The sequence below is a fragment of the Wolffia australiana genome, chromosome 19 (assembly GCF_029677425.1).
Source record: "Wolffia australiana isolate 7733 chromosome 19, ASM2967742v1".
NCBI lineage: Eukaryota > Viridiplantae > Streptophyta > Magnoliopsida > Alismatales > Araceae > Wolffia > Wolffia australiana.
In genome coordinates this window covers 9,723,235-9,735,047 of record NC_135853.1, presented here as the reverse complement: position 1 = coordinate 9,735,047, position 11,813 = coordinate 9,723,235, and positions in this window count along the sequence as shown.

Genomic DNA, 11,813 nt, shown 5'->3' with positions numbered 1-11,813 from the left:
AAGGGAGAGAGAGAGAGAGAGAGAGAGAGGAAAGAGAGTAAGAGAGAAGGGAGAGAGAGAGTAAGAGAGAGAAAAGGGAGAGAGAGAGAGGAAAGAGAGTAAGAGAGAAGGAGAGAGAGAGTAAGAGAGAGAGAGAGAGAGAGGAAAGAGAGTAAGAGAGAAGGGAGAGAGAGAGTAAGAGAGAGAAAAGGGATAGAGAGAGAGAGAGAGGAAAGAGAGTAAGAGAGAAGGAGAGAGAGAGAGTGAGAGAGAGAAAAGGGGGGGAGAGAGAGAGAGAGGAAAGAGAGAAAGAGAGAGAAAAGGGAGAGAGAGAGAGAGAGGAAAGAGAGTAAGAGAGAGAAAAGGGATAGAGAGAGAGAGAGAGGAAAGAGAGTAAGAGAGAAGGAGAGAGAGAGTAAGAGAGAGAAAAGGGAGAGAGAGAGAGAGAGAGGAAAGAGAGAAAGAGAGAAGGGGAGAGAGAGTAAGAGAGAGAAAAGGGAGAGAGAGAGAGGAAAGAGAGTAAGAGAGAAGGGGAGAGAGAGTAAGAGAGAGAAAAGGGAGAGAGAGAGAGAGAGAGAGAGAGAGAGAGAGAGAGAGAGGGGAGGGAGAGAGAGGGAGAGAGAGAAAGAGGAAGAGAGTAAGAGAGAAGGGGAGAGAGAGTAAGAGAGAGAAAAGAGAGAGAGAGAGAGAGAGAGAGAGAGAGGAAAGAGAGTAAGAGAGAAAGGGGAGTTAGAGAGAGAGACGAAAGAGAGTAAGAGAGAAGGGGAGAGAGAGTAAGAGAGAGAAAAGGGAGAGAGAGAGAGAGAGAGGAAAGAGAGTAAGAGAGAAAGGGGAGTTAGAGAGAGGGAAAGAGAATACGAGATAGTAAGAGTTAGAGAGAGGAGAGAGAGAGGGGGGGAAGAGCCTAAGAGAGAGAAAGAGGGAGAGTTAGAGGGGAAATAGAGTAGGAGAGAGAGAGGAAGAGGGAGAGTTAGAGAGGGTTAGGCATCGGGCTTCAGGGATTGGATGGGATCGTTCTAATCTTGATCGAAAGATTTCGAACAAATGCCGACTTGAACTGATCTGTTCGAATCTTTCGATCGAACATACCCTTTATTCGTGTTCGATCAAAAGTTTTGAACGAACAATTTGGTTCGTTTGTGTTTGATTGTCCACTCGTTAGAACTGTTTGAACAAGCTCGAACAAATGGCTAGTGGCCGCTGACGATCACTGGCCGCTGCTGGCCGTCGCTGGCTGCCGTTGGCCATCTCCGGCCGCCGCCTGCTAAACCAGTACTGCAGGAGCCGAACTGGGTTCTGAATTCGGATTCAAACAATGTGTTCGAATCGGATCGCATTCGAACATTCGATCCGAAACAACCTTCTTGTTCGAACAATCTGATCTGAACCCGATGTGCAGATAGGGTTCGCATCCGATCTGAACTGGACAGATTGGTGTTCGGATTCGATCGTTTGGATGTCCGATCCGATTGAACATTCAACCGATCTGTCCAAATCCCGAATCCCTAGAGAGGGGGAAGAGCGTAAGAGAGAGAAAGAGGGAGAGTTAGAGAGTGGGGGAAGAGTGTAAGAGAGAGAAAGAGGGAGAGTTAGAGAATGGGGGAAGAGTGTAAGAGAGAGAAAGAGGGAGAGTTAGAGAGGGGGGGAAGAGCATGAGAGAGAGAGGGAGAGGTAGAGCAGGGAAGCAAAGTAGGATAGAGAGAGACTAATGTTGAAGTTTGAACAGAGTAAGATACAAATAGAAATGCAAGCAAAGAATGTTCTTTTGTGCATACAGTAAGTTAAACTATACATGTATTTATAGGGGCTGATGTGTCCGGCTTAATCAAGCAGATTGAAGAAGTCTAAATGATGTCCAAAGCAGTATTTGATATAATCATTGCAGTACGAATGGCGCTTAGTGACAGGTTAAGGTGAACGATGCTTGGTGTCAGGCGTCGGCATGTCAAGCACCCCCTTATGGTGGATGATAAATAGGTGTCTTCAATAGTCCCCATGCAAACTCGAGCCTAGTTGAAGGTTGAGTTTGGATTGGAGCACGCAAAGGCGACTACGTGCTAGAGGCTTGGTAAGAATAGCCGCAAGTTGATCGTGTGCGGAAATAAAAGAAACTTGTAGAGAGCCTTGCAAGACACATTCTCGTACGAAATGATAATCAATTTCAATATGCCTTGTTAGAGCAGGAAACACTAGATTTTTTGCTACCACAGGTATTTCCAAGATTGTCGCACCACAAGGTGAAGGTTAAATAAGTCTTGATATGAAGTTTGTGAAGAAGAGACTTTACTCGTATAAACTTAGTTGTCGCATTGGCTACAGCCTTGTGCTCTACTTCGGTGTTGGAGCAAGCGACAGTGTCTGCTTTTTGGAGGCCTAACTAACAAGATTTTTACCCATAAAGATTAAGAAGGCCCTTGTAGATTTTCGATCAAGAGGGTCACCAGCTCAGTCAGCATCACTAAAGATATGAAACATGTTTGATGAAGTATTGTAGCATTGTAAAGAGTAATGGAAAGTACCTATAATGTAACGAATAAAATGTTTTAGATGTCTCCAATGGCATGGATGAGTATCGTGCATAAATTGGCATGCCTTATTTACAACAAACTCGATGTGAGGACGTGTGATGGTTAAATATTGTAGATTACCTACAATTTGACAAAAGGCAGTACTATCACATTCAAGATGTGATTTAATTCCCTTTCATTTTGGATGTTAATGTATTGCAGCATGGAGTGATGACTGGTCTGCAATCAGCCATGTTAGCCGTACGAAGTATTCTAAGTGCATAATGTTCTTGAGATAGAGAAGTACCTACCTGGTTTCGTTGAAGTTGGGTACCTAGGAAGCTTTTTGCAGAACCTAGATCTCATACTACAAGCAAGGCACTCAGAGCTTCAACGGTTTGAGAGATGTTATGTACATTTGTACTAAGCCAATAGTACATTCCACATCTCGTTCCATGTTCATTATTATTTATTATAGTGCACGTGTGATGCGTATAATGAAGTCCATGAATACATAATCGGACTTAGTGAATTATGATGAGATCATAATACGGAGATCACTAGTCTTTAAACATGTGTTCTAAACATTCCTATTCAAAGGATATGCGAGAAGGACATCGAAGTATCCGGATAGAATAGCACTATCTAGCCTCACTCATATGATGAGTATGGCTGGTCCCGTAGCCATTAGTGCGGCGACACTAAGTATAGATAGTGGGTGTTCTTTAGTGGAAAGAGTTCACTGAATTGATTCGTACGAATCCCTAAATGGTATTATACCGAACTATCAATCAGGTTGATTCACGTCACGGTTATGTAAGTGGTCCTTAGACTTTAGACACCAAAGACGTCTTGTGGACGGACGGTTGTACTTTGGCTATGGCCAACGAGTCTCTAATCATGGGATTCTAAACAGTCTTAGTTCGGGTGCATCAAGAAGTACACGGAGGAGATTGAGTGGTCAAGATGTGATCGTCCACTCTCGGTATAAGAGGTGACTACTCAAGGAAGATGATGCGATGAAGTCCTTGGCCAAGGCAGTAAAATATCAGAGAAGAGTTCTCCGATGATTTCTGAATGCATCAGTACTAACTCGGATGATTGATTAGGGTTTGATAGTTGACCATACCCTAAGTCGTCCAAACAGTCTCAGGTGCATGGGGGATTACACATACATGGTAACCGATGACGAACAGGTTCCACGAGTGAGTCAATACACACTCCTTTGTTTCTTCCAAGACACGAGGTGTAGCTTGGTACCCCACGTGTCAGAGTCTCGACCTATGGATTGGGTTAAATTCATCCGACGTTAATTAATCTATATGACGATATAGTTAATTAATTTGGAAGGCCAATAAAGGTTATTGGGCCGCTGGAGTCGTTAACTAGACTGATACATGGGCCTAGAGGGTCACACGCAAATGATCTTTTGGACGTTGGAAGATATACTTAAGTTTTGGGGCTTTTATGAAAAATACCCACTTAGTATAAATAGGGGAAGGCCCTGAACAAAATTCACCCACGCTAGAATTGTCTAGGGGCCTTTCCCCTTCTTCTCTACTCTCCCCACACCCCTCTCCATCCCTGATGTGATTGGGACGACGTAACGATGCCGACGGATAAAGAACGGGGCTCATCAATGAGAAGGAGGAGATCGGACGTGTCGAGGACCGCATGGATACGTCTAGAGGCTGCACACTTGAGCAGCCCGACTCGTCTTGCTCTGGGATCAAAGAAATCATGAATGGGATTCGTGCAAAGGTACCTCGTTTCAATGATTATGTTGATGTCGTTCGATTCGCAAAAGTCTTCCGCTGTGCATCGTTTCATTTGTTCATCCATGTCAAGGCCTAAAGAACCCAACATATACATAGGCCAATGCTATACTCAACTCCTTGGTGATTTTTCTTTGGAATTGAAGTTTCTTCTTCTAAAATAAATTTCCCTAGTCTCATCTCTGTCACCGCTGCTGCTTACCACTATTTTTGCCATTGAGAGGAGACCTCCCTACTCAAAGCTGTCATCAGAGCGACCGTTGCCCATAGCCGCTGCCCTTGCAACCGTCCCTTGCCGCCGCCGCCTAAGCAACCGACGCACCGTAACCGCCCACGCGGCCCCGCAACCGCGGCCAACACTCGTGCAGCTCCACGTATGCAGCCACCGCGCATAGCCACTGCCGGTGCAGCCACCGCACGGGGGCTCCACCTGAACCACCACTACATGCAATCGTCGCCCGCACGGTCACTGCACGGAGCCACCGCCTGCACTGCATTATGATATTTTGATCCGCGTCCAGCCTGTCGAAGCGCACATCATCCGCTCTCACCACCAAATGGCTCCACAACTTCCTACATCGCCCTCTCGCACTACGCCAGCGCTAAAGGTCCACCCTTCCCCCTTTTGTGATCTGTATTATTTTATCCAATATTTTCTCGCGTTTTTTTTTCACCGTCGTAGGGCTTATTAGAATAGGTTAGTTGAATAGGTTTGAATATTCTCGTAATTAACCATTTGAGATATTAGATTTGGAGCTTTGTTTTCACCGTATTGGTTGTAAGACAGTACTCTTGCCCTCGACCAAGGAAAGGAGCTGCACCATCAACATTTTCACTGTATTTAAATGTTTGAAGTCGATCGTGTTGATTTGTGGTTTATTTTATCCATTCTTAGTTGATTTATCCTATCCTACCCATGTTAGTCCTTGTCATCCTACATCACAAGTGTTGGATGGTAGTGGTAGTGTCTGATTGATTGTTGGATAGTGGTGTTACAGAGGTGTTGATAAATAAAAAGGGATATACATTTTCATCAAAAACAATATCTCTAGAAATGATAATGTGATTCGTACAAAGGTTCAGGCATTTGTACCCATGATGATGAGAGTTGTAGCTGAAAAACACACATCATTCAAATCGAGAGCTCACCTTGGAGGCAGCACATGTCCTGAGATTAAGAAAGGAGTAGTCTAGAGGTTGAGAATATAGTACCTCGAAGGGGGATTTGAAGTGTAGTTGTACTATGGGGAGTTGATTGATGAGGTATGTTGCAGTTGTTGTAGGTTCGCCCTAGTATCACTGTGGAATGGTTGCACAATGCATCATTGAAAGAATTGTTTCAATGATATGTCGATGCTTGCACTCTGCAAATCCATTTTTTTGATGAACGTGAGGACACGCGATGAGATGTTGGATGCCTTCCCTTCGTAGAGCTTGATATAGAGACTTGTATTCTCTGCCCCAATCCGATTGGAGAGATTGAATTTTGCGGTTGAATTTTCTTTCAATTGACTTTTGAAACAGAATAAAAGTGTCGAGTAGATCATTTTTTTTATTTTTAAAGGAAATAATCAATTATATCTCCTAAATGCATCAATATATGTAACATAGTAGGAAAATCCAAGATGAGAATTGATTAGAGCAGGTCCCCGAAGATCAGAGAGAACAATATCTAGAGGTTCCATAAAAACATGATTAGAATGACCATATGGTAATTGCTTGGCCTTTGACATAGCACATCATTCACTCATATGTGGTTGAGGCATATCAGTTAGTGGAAATCTAAAATGTACTATAATGTTTTTCAAAGTTTTAAATGCAGGATGGCCAAGTCGCTGGTGCCATAGCCCGGAGGATGATTGTTCAACAAAAAATGGTGGATGTGCTGAAGATGTCAAATGATGGAGTCTATCACCAACGTCACCCTTGTGTAGTTTGGCTCTTGTCCGCTGATCCTTGGTAAAATAATTTTATGGATGAAATTCAACACAAATAGACAAGATATTTTTGGTGATTTTAGGAACATGAAATACGTTTTGAAGTAAAATATTGCGTGATTTTGTGAAAAGTATTGAATTACAGATAGCGGAAATAGGCAAACCTGAGCCATCACTGATAAAGAGTTTGTCTGATCCTTGATAGGGTGTTGATTATGTGATCACTTGAGGGTTTGTAGTGACATGATGAGTTTCTCCACTATCTAGATACCAACGTATTTGAACTGGAGTTGATGGAGAGGAAGCAGCTCTAGGGACATAAAATAGGGTTGAACAGGAGGATTGTTTAGCTTGGAAGTGGGTGATGGAGATGCACTCCGTAGTGGTCTTGGCCCAAATCATGCATAGCATACATCTGTCCAGTGCATGATCTTTGAGCAGATTTGGCATCTCGAACCTGTTCTTGTTTGCTGATTGACGTTCTGTGGACCTTCACGTCTGATTGACGTTCTGTGGACCTTCACAACCATGACCACGACCTTGTGCTTGTCCTCCACAACCTCTACTTGAGCGCTTTTGTTGATGTTAATGTTGATCAGATTGAACTTGGTTTGCTTCCAGAGGTAGTTGTTCATCTCCATCTTCTATATCACCAAATGTGAGCATATTTTCTTCGGATCTCAGCATAGCCATTATAGTATCAAATGAGTGAGTACTAGTATGACTATTAATACTGGTATGAAAATGCATGATACTTTGTGCCAAGTCCCTTAAGGAGAACAAACCTTAATCTGCATTCATGGATGGAGCATTCGACGCCACCAAGGAAGGTGGTGATGCTTCGTATTTTGCAAAAAGAATCATCAATAGTTCGCGTATCTCGTCAACCATTATGCACTTTGTTTGTTAGCTCCATGATTCTTGACTCCAAGTTCGAGGATAGTTTACTATTGCGCATTCTCCATGCTTCAAGGGCTGTCATACTAACTTGTATGATGGGAAGTACTTCGTCACTCGTGGACGACATCATTGTTGCCATGACTGCCATATCCTCCTTCCATTAAGAGTATTCAACATCTGTAAACATTGGCACGGATGGTCTGTCGTAGGTTAGGTGCTTACCTAGCCCTTGTGCCACGATTGTGGCTTTCACACAAAGCATCCACAACGGATAATTCATCTGAGTGAGCTTGATTCCTACTGGGGGAACATGTTGTGTTATAACTTTTTCTGGTGACCTCGTTCTTCTTTGTCATTGACGTTGAATGACGCCTTCATTAGGGGGTGCTCCTTCACATCTTGATAGAGCGCGCTTTGATACCATGTTGAAGTTTGAACAAAAAGACGACAGAAGTAGAAAGGCAAGCATACAATGTTCTTCTCTGTATACAATAAGTTAAACTATACATGTATTTATAAGGGCGGATGTGCTCGACTTAATCAAGCAGATTGGAGAAGTTCAAATGATGTCCAAAGCAGTCTTCGATATAATCATTGCAGTAGGAATGGCACTTAGTGACAGGTTAAGGTGAACAACGCTTGGTGTTAGGCGCTGACATGTTAGGTGGATGATAGACATGTGTCTTTAACAAGGAGAGAATGTAAGAGAGAGAAATAGGTAGAGTTAGAGAGAGTAGGGAAACATAGTAAGATAGAGAGAGGGGAGAGAGCGTAAGAGAAAGAAAGAGGGAGAGTTTGAGAAGGGGGAAGAGCATAAGAGAGCAAAAGAGAGAGAGTTAGAGTGGGGAAGCAGAGTAAGAGTGAGAGAGAGAGAGGAGAGAGAGAAAGAGGGAGAGTTAAAGAGAGAAGGGTGAAAGAGCATGAGAGAGGGAGAGTTAGAGAGAGGGATGAAAGAGTGTGAGAGAGAGGGAGAGTTAGAGAGAGAGGGGTGAAAGAGCGTGAGAGAGAGGGAGAGTTAGAGAGAGAGGGGTGAAAGAGTGTGAGAGAGAGGGGGGGGGAAGAGCATAAGAGAGAACGAGGGAGAGAGGAGAGAGCATAAGAGAGAGAGAGAGAAAGAGGGAGAGTTAGGGAGAGAAGGAGAAGAGCATGAGAGAGTGGAAGTTAGACGGACAGGGGTGATAACACCCTAAATTCAATTTTTATTTCAAGCAATCAGCACAATCCTATGCATTTAAAGAGTTTAAAACGAGGTTGTTATCATATATTTACAAGTGAATTCTGATTTTTCCCTAATTTTATGTTAATTTATGAATTTTATGGAGTTTATTTAAGCTTTAAATAATCATTGTTAAATGAAAATGGCAGTTTTTTGAAAATTAATTTTAATCTTAATGACTATGGGGATGAATTACTGAATTTTCTAGGATTTTATTGGATTTTTTTGGGATTTATTCGAGGAAGAAATGAATTTTTAAAGAGGAAAAGGATACATTTATAAGGCTAATATGAGTTTTAAAGCAATTTTTAAACTTCAAGGGGTTTTTATTAATGTTTTGTTACAATGATGCCCCTAAAAACAGCTCTCAGTCGTGACGACAAGCATAAAGATACTATTAAAATAAGTACAAGGTTCAATTGCAATTTATTAGGATTTTTTAATGATTTCAGGAAAAAAATTGGAGGAGAGAGAATGCGAAGGGCATATACGCAAATATTTATGGGTGGCGTCCAGCAGCAAATAGACGTTTTAGAAAGGACTAAAATGCAAAAGAACAAAGGGGTTTTTCGGGTGACCTACGTGGCCGAATCTCATCCGACGGCGCTTGAGGAATATACCAAGGGGCGGTATGTTCACCGCCCGCACGGCGCATACAATGCGCGGTGACGTGGCATATTCCTACTGGCAAACGTTGTGCAAAACACACAGCTAAGTGTGTTTTAAATGTACAGCCCTCGTTTTTCTGATCTTTTTTTCTTTATTTTTATTTTCACCAAGGGGTACGTGGCACTCAGAGAATCAACCCAAAAAATGGAGTTCAAATTTTTACAGCCAATCCGCCATCGACACATCATGGCGTGTGAAGAAAAAAAAAATAAATAAATGAATTTCAATCCAATGGCTAAGATTGGTCGAACTTCATTTATTCATAACTCTTGATCCTGAAGTCTAATTGAGGTGATTTTTTTATGGATTTACTCGTCTTAACCTCCTCTTTTTATATTTATGCATTCAGATTAGGCTACATTGATAAATAAAAATTAATTACTAAATGGGGGTAAAATGACAATTTTTACTATGTAACCTAAGTATAAAAGCCAAATTTCAAGAGGAGTTCATTCTGGAGGTGGCTCTATGACAATTGCAAGACATAGAGGAGATTCTGATAACATGCATTTTTATTACCTCATATGATCACATTTACATGTTTATTTGCATTAAATCACTCATATTTGCATGTCATCAAGCTTAAAATGATTAAATCTATTTTTAGAATGATTTTCTGAATTTTCTATATATTTTAGGATTTTTCTAAAAATGGATTCTATAAGAATATAATATTTGGGACAAAATATGATTTTTATGGAATATTTTGACATTAAATTTGGAAATATATGATTTGTTTGAGTAAAAATATATATTTTTACATATTTTTTGGTGTTTTATTTTATTTAATATGAAATTTTATGTATTTTGGCTTTTTTATGGCATAGGGTGACATGGCGCGCTGACGCGCCGCCACGTCAACGTCGAGAAAGAGGTTTTTTCTTTGTTTTTTGTCCTTTTGTCATGTACATGTGGCACGAAATGCGAAAAGCCATGGAATACAAAAAGCCATAGAATACGAAAAGCCACGGAATACAAAAAGCCACAGAACACAAGTGCTTTGACTTCTTAACAAGCACGAAACCGATGACATTGATGAGGAGGTGTAAGAAAATAAAGACTAGGATTGCTTCAACTTCAAACGGCCATAACTTTTGATCTACCACTCCGATTGAGATGAATTTTTCAGTGTTGCTTCATCTTCCCCTCCTCTTTCTATACATAACATAAATAGAGGCCTGGATCATTGTAAAAATCATCTTGAACTTGCTTCCTACTTTTGTCCTAGGTGTGTGGGGAGTTTTGAGATCAATCAAGAGTGTTCTTGGTGTCCTAGGTGTGTGGGGAGAAGCATTGGAGAAGAGGGGGATCTTAATGTCTCTCACAAATTGCCGTGATCCTGGCGGAACGTAAGGATCCAAGGTAAGTATCGACACCATACGTTGTCTCTTTCCGATGCCATAGATAACGTAATTATTGTTTATCATCAAACTTGCACTCTCATTTTACTCTCATTTCTCATCTCTCATCCTCGCCATTGTACCACTCCATATCCAACAACTATCCTCTTTCATACCATCGTTCATTGTCATATCCATCTCAATCACTCACTCTTCTCTTTAAGTTAATTTAGCTTATAAATTACCTAATTTTTATCAATATCACTAACTAACATCCTCGAATCTGCTTTCCGTCGATCGTCTTGTCAATCATCACTATTATAAGAAAATAATTCCTTAATCATCATTCCCTGTGGAAACTATCTGTACTATTCACTAACTAAGTATTTTCAAGTACAATTAAATATATTTTTATTGAATAATCTCAATTACCAACGACAATTTTTAACCCTAAAATTGAGATTCTCAGATTTATCGTGTATCAACTCTATTAGGTTATTTCTATTTCATTGCATATGATTTTTAGTGTGATTTGGATTATGTGTTAGTAAAGTTTGTGATTATTCTTTTTGATCTTGGTCTGCATTTCTAAATCGCTTGGCTTGAGCGGAACGTACAAGCCCATAATAGGATTGAGTGGAGAAATTATGAAATTGATCTAGCTATTCCATTTTCATATTACAAAAATTATAAAAAAGTTTAATTTCTAGGAGATAGTAGATTGCCTTTATGATCTAATAGTTAGTAAATTTTGATACCAAATCCCCCAAAACAAACTAAATTCAAATCATATTTTCTTCTTATCCCCTCTAATTGACCCCTTTGATTCCTTTTATTGGATCAAAGAAGCCAATCTAGAGCTCCTCACTTCTTTTATTCTTCCCATCTCTTCTACCCCCCTTTCTAAATTCTTCATCTAATTAGACTGATTTGATCTTCATTGAAGATTGAATTAACTCTAATTAGGGTCTAGTTATATACACAGGTCACAATTGAAATTCCTTACTAGCATCCCTTGGACGATACCTATACTTATCATTATACATCTTAAGTGAAGGTTTTATAAATTTTATTGTATAAGCTAAAATTAACAACGACAAGGGATTATAAAATTACAAATTCACCCCTATTTTTGGCTTATCAATTTGGGTGAATTTTGTAAGTTTATAATCCATTGTAATTGTTAATTTTAGCTTATACAATAAAATTACAAAATTCACCCCTATTTATGGACTTGTAGTTTTAGTACAAAAATGGCAAAATTAGTTTACAAAGACATATAGGGAAAAAGGTGGATTCTAATTCTGTAAAAGTAAGAATATTCAAGGGATAGAAAGATGAAATATTGATGACATAATAATCAATAAATATTTAGGATAATCCCCAATCATGATCTTGATACTCTATTTTCCCAAAAGTCTCTTTCTCTTAGTGCCATCTGAATAGGCAAATCATGAGTAAGGCTGATATATAACATGCAAATTAGAATG